Source organism: Antechinus flavipes, chromosome 2 (assembly GCF_016432865.1).
Source record: "Antechinus flavipes isolate AdamAnt ecotype Samford, QLD, Australia chromosome 2, AdamAnt_v2, whole genome shotgun sequence".
Taxonomy (NCBI): Eukaryota; Metazoa; Chordata; class Mammalia; order Dasyuromorphia; family Dasyuridae; genus Antechinus; species Antechinus flavipes.
Genome location: NC_067399.1, coordinates 578,362,876 through 578,372,362, shown reverse-complemented (window position 1 = coordinate 578,372,362; position 9,487 = coordinate 578,362,876).

Sequence of the window (9,487 nt, the reverse complement as noted above, 5' to 3'; positions counted from 1 at the left end):
CAGTGTGCTCAAAGAGACTGTGCATTTGTTAAATAATGTTTTATGAAGAATGCTTTAAAAGCATCAAACATAAGGTTGTCATATATACAGTGATTAAAGTTTTATATAAAGATACTCTAATTCCATTAAATGACATTGTCTGTAGTCCGTTATTGTCTTCACCTTTAGAAATATAGTGTAAATGCAAAGTGGCTCAGTGGGAATTGCTTAATAAAGAGGATGTGAATAAAAAAAAAACAAACAGTACCTCCTTTAAAATTCAAGAAATATCTGTATTCTAGGATTTGTTGGGGTGGGGGTGGAAATCAACATTCTGTCAGGCTAAAAATATTTCTGTCAGTTTCACAAGCTCACAAAATGATAGAGCTGAAAGTGCCCTGAAGAAACTATATAGTTCAGCTACTTCATTTTACAAACAAGAGAACTGAGATCCAGAAATGTTCATTGACTTTTCCAAGGTCACACTCCCACTTAGTGGTGGAGCCAGGATCTGAAGCCAATCTGAACTCCCTGGATCCTCTTAATTGATTTTCACTCTCTGAATAGTTTCCAGCTCTGTTATCTCTTTTTTGAAGGTTTAGACACCAGGATGGCAAGCACCAAGTACAAATAATTATCCTCAGAAAGTGTGCTTTATTTGAGCTTCTGTCATTGACAAGTAATTGGTATATGTAAACTAATTGCAGGTTACTTTCCTTCACAGAGAAGATGGGACATGTTTCTGCTCTTTAGGTTATCCCAGAAAATCCCAGAAATGGAAGTGTTCCTTGAAATAATGAAAGAGAGACTTCAAAAGGTGTAGCACTAGGCTTCATTACTCTAGTCCCCTTTTCTGCTATATCTAGGGCACTGGTATCACTAGAATGTTTGTCTATTCACATCCATAGTTCATTAGCCTATATTGATATTTTTCTTATCACCAGATAACCAGAGATTCAAAGCAAAGATTTTTAATGAAAGAGAATAATAAAACAATAATGAGGAACTGAATCAGTTATTAATCACTCTCAACAGCCATTCCCAAGTGGCTGCAGTTCCAAAAAATGTCTACCAGTACTATTCTTGGCTTTCAGTTAGCTACTCTCTCTCTTTCCAACCCAAGGAGAAAGAGTTTCATCAGTCATTCATGGAAAGGTACTGGGGGAATACCATTCAGTTATAGGATAGTATGGCCTTCCTAGTAAAACCCTGGGAATACTAGCTGTCCAGTTACAGGGATGGCAGGCAAGGAAAAGTTGAATTTCAGATGGAAAATCCCAAGTCAAATTCTCCTCCTTGCCAGTCTCCTTGTCAGTGAGTTCCTTACTGAAAAATGCCATAGATTCTTGATATAAAGCAGCCACTGTGTCCTCTAGGGAGTCTTTTGTGTCCATGTGTAACACAAAGGTTTGCTAAGATCTACAAAAACCAATCTGGGTATAAGTATGAGATACTTAACCAAGTTCTTAAAAGCCTCATTCAGCAATCTCTAGATGACATGCCAGATTTTACCTCCTTTTTCTCATTCTCTCATTGTTGAGACTGCTGAAAGATTTAGAAATTTTGGCATCATTCCTTAGATTTCTGTAGTAGCTATAGAATCCTAGAATAGTTACTTCTCAAAGATTCTTCAAACATAGTCCAGTAAGCAGGGTTTTGCTCCCTAGGGTTCATACTCATAACCTGATGAGACAGTCTATGATTCAAATTAGAGGCTCTATAGAACTGATCTTCATTCAGGGATAAATTCTGACCAGTGGCTTCTAGAAACTTTTCTTTATATTCTTCTAATATATTTCAAATTCAATCAACTTGTGCAGTTTTATGAATTTTTCCAAATAAATCATGTTGCCAATAACTTGTGGATCAATCATATAAGCATCCTTCATAAGTGTATTGGAAAATAACTGTCACTTGAAAGACATTGCCCAATATAGCAAGACGTTCTAATTTTTCAAATCTCACTGTCTCTGGAACAGTAATTAAACACATTAACTTTTAATATAGCACTATTACTGCTAGAACTATACCTCAAAGAGATCAGAGAAGGAGGGGAAAGACCTATATATGCAACAATATCTATAGTAACTCTATTTGTTGGAGCAAAGAACTGGAAACTAAGGGGGTCCCCTCAATTAGGGAATGACAGATGAAATTATGGTATATGTATATAATGTAATAGTACTGTCCCATAAGAATAATGACAAGAAACTTGGGGAAATATTCATGAGATGATGCAAGACAAAGAGAGTAGAACCACAAAAACTATTTATAAAAACCTTTTAAGAAAAAACAACTTTGACAGAGTTAAGAAATTTGATCAATGAAATGACCAGTGATGATTATAGAAGATTAATGATAAACGTGCTTCCTACCTTTTGACTAAGAGGAATAGATTCAAGATGCCAAATGAGTCCTAAATTTCCCACTTGGTCAGTGTGGGAATTTGTTTTGCTTAATTATGAATATTTGTTACAAAGATTTTGCGTTTCCTTTTTTTTCAATTTGAGGGATAAACGAAGAAAAGGAAACTAGCAATAATAGTATCAAAAAAAGAAAGAAAAAAGGAAGAAAATGGGTCATTTAATAACTTTAAGGGATTTTTTTAAAGTAAAAGATTATAATTTTCAACCATTTTCTAATTGATAAGTAGCCAAGAAATATGAAAAGGCAGTTTTTAGAAGAAAAAAAATCAGTTATTAATAGTCATATAAAAATGCCCTAAATCTCTATTGATTAAAGAAATGTTATTAAATGTTATTAAAGAAATATTAAATGTTATTTACATAACACTTATATAATAAAAGAAAAATTAAATGTTATTAAAGGAATATTAAAGAATATGTTATTAATAAAATTATTAATAAATATTAAAGGCAATGTTATTAAAACAACTCTGAACATCAGTTGGCTAGTATGACAGAAAAGGAAAATGACAAATGTTGGAGGGGATGGAGAAAAACAAAAACACAAATGCACTTAGTGGAATTGTGAACTGAATCAACCATTCTGGGGATCAATTTGGAACTATGCCTAAAGGACTATAAACTGTGCATACCTTTTGATCCAGTTATACGCCTATTAAGTCAGTATCCCAAAGAGAGAAAAGAAAAAGGAAAATTATCTTTATATACAAAAATATTTATGGCATCTCTTTTTATGACAAAAAATTGGAATTTGAAGGGATGCCCATCAAATAGGGAATAGCTTAATAAGTTGTAGTATACAATTGTGTTGGAATGCTAAAAAGGATGCTCTAAAAAAGGATGACAAGTTTAGGTTCCAAAAACCCTTGGAAGATTTATATGAACTGATACAAAGTGAGCAGAACCCAGTAGAGCATTGTATACAATAACAGCAATATTATACAATGAAGAATTGTGAATGATTTAGTCTCAGCAATAAAACGAATCCAGACAATCCCAAAGAATTCGTAATGAAAAATGCCACCCCCCTTTAGAGAGAGAACTGGTAATCTCTGAATGCAGATAGAAGCATATTTTTTTCATATTATTATTCTTTTTTTGCAACATAGCTAATATGGAAATACGATTTGCATGACTTCACATATATAATGGGTATCATATTGCTTACTTTATTAATGGGTAGGAGAGGGCATGGAAAGGAGAGAATTTGTAACTCAAAATAAAAAAGAATGTACTCAAAAAAAGACTTTAATCTTCTCAACTTTGTTTGATCCAAAAGACTACACACTCATATTAAAGAGTACATTTACTAAATGAAACAAAAAATAAGAGATACATTAAAACTCTCAAGATGCTGAACTAAAGTTTGAAATCTCAACTTCCTTTCAGCAGTTGCAGCTGATTCTCATCTCCACTTTTGCCAAAAGAACAGCCCCCACCCAGAGGTGGCCTGCGGAAGAGAGTCATAAGCATCTCCATAATCAAAATAACAAAGAAGGTAGGTGATAATTTTCTCCCCAACTCTTACAGAGATAGCTTTACCAAGGGAAATGTGGAGTCAAGGGGTTAAAGAGTTCTTTAAAAGGTTTCTGAAATCACACTGTACTTTCCTCATGATCCCATGTTCCACATCTAGTCTCTCCACACTGCCATTTCAATGCCCATTCTAAAGCAAGGCACTTTACATATATAATTTCATTTGATTCTAATGTCCCTGCAAAATAGATAGTGTTATTATTCTTATTTTGCACATGAGGAAATTGAGCATAAGAGAGGTTAAGTAATTTACCCAGGGCTATACATAGGGTCATTGACATACAATGAAGAGAGGTGTTACATATATGTATATGTATATAAACACATATATTTATCTTCTGTGAACCAAGTAATCGTCTTTTTAAAAATATAAGCTGGTATATAACATCATTACATGACCTTTTTGGATGTTCCATTTATGCTAATTCCTTGAGGTTATATGAACCACATAATTTCCCTTTTGGGCATCTTCAGGACAGTAATGATACAACAGAATGCTAAGAAAATAAAAACCTGGAAAAACATAGTTTATACTACTTCTAGAATGTTGGCAATGAAATGGGAAACATGGATGACAGTTCAAGATGGACAGAAGGAAGGGAATGAAAAGAACTTACCATGTGTTCAGGCAGAAAGTGAAGGAGCCAATGGGAAGGAGAAAAGAGTAGAAAAATAATACTGAATGAATAACTATGAAACTAGAAAAAATAGCAAGTTCAGTAACTGGAATGATCAGGGAAGCCTTTAGATCCAGGTTTGTATATGGTCATCATTGTCTCTAAATGGGTTTGGTTTCATCCACAAAAGGACTCCTTAGTTTCAGGAGAAGAGAACCAAAATCTTGAGGAATTCAAAGAAATATGAGAAAACTTGTATGAACTGATATGGAATGAAGTGATGAGATATAGAAAAAGAATATTCATAATATTTATAATAAAACAGATAGAAAGAAACTACACTAAAAAGAACCCAACAATTGTCAATGGCCAATCTTGGCCCTGGAAAAGAAATGAGAAAATGTATTTCTTTCCTTTCAGTAGAGAGGACTATGGTTACCAGACGTTTCATTCACTATGTCCATTGATTTTACCTGTTTTTCCCTGTTATAACTAAATGACGAGATAGATAGGTATATCTAGAAATGATAGTGACATAAAAACAAAATGCTTGAATAAAACTTACTATTTTAAAAAATGAGTCAGTGATAGCGGCAACCTTTGCTAATGGGGGAGGTGAGATTGGGTGAATTCATTGAGTCCAGGGCATTCTGAGTTATAGTAGCTAACACAAATTTGACACCTCTTTAAGGTTTTTACCAGGCCAGTGAAGGACATATGAACAGTGCAAACTAGGCCAGGCCCAAAGTAGTCCAAAGCTTCCAGGAGAATCAGCAATGAGATGAAGTCAATGAGTGACCATATTTCTAGCCTGACTAGAGACCTAATCCCCGCCCCACCCCCCAAAAAAGCCAAATAAATAAGTAAGCAAGTAAATAAATTGACAAATAAAAAAATAAATGAACAAATAATTAAATTAATTAGTAGATAAAGGAGAGAAGCAAGGTGTTAACATTTAAATTTACTACAAAATTCCTTTGGGTCTGAAGCAAAACTTTGCAAAGATTTCCCATTTTCTTCTCTTTACCTCTTATCTCTTCAAAGCCCAGGTACATTTTTAAAAAATCTTTGCAGGCCAGAAAAACAGTGACTCACCTAAAATATCTCATCTCGACAATTGTAATTGTCTCATAACTGGTCTCGCTCCGTCCAGATTCTCTTTTATCCAATCCATTCTTCACACAGCTGCCAAATTTCTATTCCTAATGCATAGGTCTAATCATGTTATTGCCTTGCTCAAGAAGCACCACTCCTCCTTATTTCCTTTAAGATAAAATACAAATGTTTGTTTTTGACATTTAAAGACCTTTGTAATCTGGCTCCAGTCTACCTGACTAATATTAATGCTAATTACTCCCCTATGTGCACTTTATGTTCCCTGCAACCTAACCTACTTGTTCCCTCTATAGAATATCGTATTCCCCACCATTCTGCCTTTGTACAAGGCATCTCCCATGCTTGGAATGTGCTTCCTCCTTACCTCTACCCCTTAAAATTCCTAACTTCTATCAAGTCTCAATTCAAGTACTTCAAAGCCTGTCCTGGTTCCTCCAGTTTTTATGGTCCTACCATACACACATATACTCAAGACAGGTTTGTGTATATGTGTGTATCTATATATGACATATACATATGTGAATGTGCTTGTGCCTGTATGCATTCATTCATACACATGTGTAATGGTACATATGTGCATGTAGACACATACATGTAAATATACATATCATAGATAAACAGGTAAATAAACAGATAGAGAGTATCTCCATATCAGTCACAATTCCCAAGGCTCATATAGACATATATTTAGTGTTACATGTATATAGTTTGTATTTATTTATCATTGTCCCCAAATAGAAGGTAAGCTCTTCTAGGATAGATACAGTTACATTTTTGGGAGTATTTGTATCCTTTGAGGTTCATATAGGGCCAGATACTTGATATGTGCTTTATAAATATAATATATTTATTATATATTGTTTATATATGTAATATATTACTTATTATTATAATTAATTATAATATAATTTTATAATATAATCTATAAATAAATATATAATATAATATAATTATAATTATAAATAAATATAAATTTTATTAAATGAATGAGTAAATATTCAGGGAAACCTACAATCAAGTTATTAGTGTCTTGAAACAAAGCATAAGATTCAGAGACAAAGAATGTGGGTTAAAATGCTGGCTTTTCCACTTAGTTTCTGTGAGATTGAAACTATGTGACAGGGGCAATTTATAACCTATGTAGACCTCAGTCTCTGCAATTGCAAAGAGAAGGTTGGACTAGTCCAGAGGTTCTGAATCTTTTTTGGAGTCATGGATCCCTTTGGCAGTCTGGAGAAGCCTATGGACTCCTTAGAATTATGTTTTTAAATGCATTAAAACAAACAAACAAACAACCCACAGAATCATCCAAGATGTTAATAAACATGAAGATGCAATATTTTTCCCATTCAAGTTCATGTACTCCCTGAAGTCAATCCATGGATCCCTTGTTTGTGAACGCCCATTAGATGATTTAATTTCTATAGATCTTCCAACTCTAAGGATATCCTTAGAGTTGGAAAAGTCTTTAGAAATTATATACATATATATGTGTGTGTGTATATATATATATATATATATATGCATGTATGTATATAATCCTATGGCATCTCACATTATTCACCTATAGATGCCGTAGCTTCAGTATCATAATACAAGAAAGTGCAATGATACCACCTAATGCTTCCACCCTGTGGCCACAATAGAGATTGCACCCCCTGGAGAACAGTGCAGTTTGTACCTGACATCTGTTCAGACACTCCTGCACTCCTAGTTCTAACCCAGAAACACTGTCTTTCTCTTCTCGTTCCTGCTTTCCAGCCCAGTGCCCTCCTGCTTAAGGACTCTGCAAACTGTACAGCAGTTAGGCATTCTATCAAAGAAGATGTAAAAGACAGGGTGTGCATTCTATAAGCTTACTGTTTTGAGTAGAATGGGGAAAATGAGACATTGATGGATAAAATAAAAAAAGGGGGAAGAGATTTATTGTTTCCCCTAACACTATACCATTCCACCCCAATTTGAATTTAGAGGTTTCTCTGGGGCACAAACCTCAGGGTTCCTATAGGTCTCTATTCCTGAAACCATAGCCCCACTAGTTCACTCACATGCAACTGACAGTGAGTTCAAAGCAGAGACATTTACTGAAATATCATAGTAAGAATTGTAGTTAGAAAACATGTCCTCTCTCTGTTTCCTATCAGCCTAGAGAACATTCTTCCAAAATACATATAGCATCAAGAGGAAGAAAACTGAAACAGTGGATGAAGATGCATATATATAAATAAATATATATATGTTACACAAGTAGAGACACCCAACCATGGAGAGAGCATGTGACCAGGGTAAGCTCCCCTGCCTAAGTTACCCATTGGAACATACCAGTCTGTCATCAGAGCATTCCTGAAGTTCCTCAGGATTACTTTCTAGTTAGGTGATAAAGAATTATTGTGCCCTTCAAGCATAATTCCAAATTGCTCTCCAGAAGGGTTTGAACAGTTCACAATTCCCTAACAATGCATTAGTGTCCCAATTTTTCCATATCCCTTTCATTTGTCTTTTTTTTTCTGTCATATTAGTCAATCTGATAGATAGGTGTGAGGTGGTATCTCAGAGTTGTTTTCACTTGCATTTCTCTAATCCAGTGATTTAGAGCATTTTTTATATGATTATAAATAATTTTGATTTCTTTTTCTGAAAATTTCCTATTTGTATCTTTTGACCATTTATCAGTTGGTGATTGATTTGCATCCTTATAAATTTGACTCATTTCTCTTTAGATTTGGGAAATGAAGCTTTTATTAGGCTTGTTATTAAACTTGCTATTAAAATGTTTAAAATGTTTTCCTAGTTTTCTGCTTACCTTCTAATCTTGGCTGCATTGGTTTTATTTATGCAAACCTTTTTTACTTTAGTGTAATCAAAATTATCCATTTTATATTCCACCATGTTCTGTATCTCTGATTTGTTCACAAATTTTTCCTTACCTATAGGTAAACTATTATATGTTCCCTGAATTTGCTTATCAACCGTTATGTCTAAACCATATAGTACACTGCTATCCACTTCCATTTTATTAGTGAATTCATCTCTTTCACCTTCATGAGTTATGCTTATTTTCTTTTATCACTATTTACTCCTGTTTATCATTCTTCCTCTCTGCTTTTATTACATATTCATACTCAGAGGTATCTTGATTGTGACTATAACCTCCCCCAATCTGTCTTCTATTCTTTCATCTTTTCATCTGTTATCACTCTCCTATAAGGTAAGACAGATTTATATATCCAATTGAAGGTGTATTATTATGTCTTTGGGCCAATTTCAATGAAAATAAGCTTTAAGCATTGCCTTCTTCCTCACCCCATCTTCCCCTTCAATGTAAAAACTTTTTTATGTGACATTATTTACCTCTTTTTACATGAGATAATTTACCCAATTTTACTTTTCCTTTCCTCCTTCTCCCAGTGTATTTTTTTTTATGCTTCTCTTGAGTCTTGTATTTTTCTAAAAGTCAAATTTTCTATTCACTCTGATCTTTTCATCAGGAATACATGGAAGTCTTCTATTGCATTAAATATCCATTTTTTCCTCTGATGAATTATACTCTGTCCTCCAAAATATCATATTCCAAGACCTCTGATCCTTTTATGTAGAAACTGCTAAATCTTGTATTATCCTGACCATGGCTCCACAACACTTGAATTGTTTCTTTCTGGCTGTTTGCAGTATTTTCTCCTTGACTTTGGAACTCTGAAATTTGACTATAATATTCCTGAGAATTTTAATTTTGGGATCTTTTTCAGGAGCTAATTGGTGAATTCTTTTAATTTCTATTTTATCCTCTGGTTCTAGGATATCAAGATAATTTTC